This window comes from Prunus persica, chromosome G3 (genome assembly GCF_000346465.2).
Source record: "Prunus persica cultivar Lovell chromosome G3, Prunus_persica_NCBIv2, whole genome shotgun sequence".
Classification (NCBI taxonomy): Eukaryota; Viridiplantae; Streptophyta; class Magnoliopsida; order Rosales; family Rosaceae; genus Prunus; species Prunus persica.
Window position 1 is genome coordinate 8103311 of NC_034011.1, and position 1231 is coordinate 8104541.

Genomic DNA, 1231 nt, shown 5'->3' on the forward strand with positions numbered 1-1231 from the left:
TTGACTCTGGGTTGATATATGATGCAGCACAACAAGATTAAATCAATCTATTATGCTCTTTGGGTTTTAAAACAAACCAAATGCGCGCCATTGTTAGACATAACGATTATAATTGTTCAAATGCATCTTCTAACCTCAACTATCCTTCATTTATTGTTGTATATAATATCGCAGACTTGGGAATGTTGAAAAGAGAAACACTTTCAACGAACTATAACCCATGTAGGAAATGGCAACAAAACTTATAGTGCTTTAGTGACAACACCAATCAATTCTGAAGTTATAGTTTCACCAAGTATAGTTGTCTTTCAAAATACATATGAGAAGCAAAGCTATACTTTGAGCATAAATTATATAGTTGGGACACAAATAGTTTCTTATGGTTCACTTGTTTGGGTTGAACACAATGTACCCTATACTGTGAGAAGCCCTATAGTAGTGATGCTTGATTTAGAGAAGCCTCATCTCGCAGATTGAATATTTGTGCTTGTATACTTTCAATAGTTAATTTTTTGAAGAATAATTATTATTGGGAATAATTAATTTAGCCGTGTTATAAGAACACCAAAGATATAAGGCCCTGTTTGGTACAGCAGACTGTTATGGATTGGACTAAATCCTGGGACTGTTTTGGATTGGCTTGGCTTGGTTTAAGCTGGATTAAGTACTGACCTACGTTTGGTGTTGCGTCGGACTAAGAAGTTGGATAACAAAAATAGTACTATCCTGTGTTTGGTTTATGCTCGGACTGGGACAAAAAAAATTTAAAAATTTCTTTGAGGTGATAATATTTTAATTATCAACTATTTTTACTATGATTCCAAGACCAAAAATTGGTATTAAATTTTCCAAAACTTGCCTATATTTTAAGAACATTTCCAAAATGTGAAAGTTCAACTTCCCTAATGTAAATTGCCAAACCGTCACTAAGTAATTGCAAACACAACATGCAATTGCAATCACAGTTTGCAAAAACTAAATGTAGCTAATCGCATGTTGTGTTTGCAATTACTTAGTGACGGTTTGGCAATTTACATTAGGGAAGTTGAACTTTCACATTTTGGAAATGTTCTTAAAATATAGGCAAGTTTTGGAAAATTTAATACCAATTTTTGGTCTTGGAATCATAGTAAAAATAGTTGATAATTAAAATATTATCACCTCAAAGAAATTTTTAAATTTTTTTTGTCCCAGTCCGAGCATAAACCAAACACAGGATAGTACTATTTTT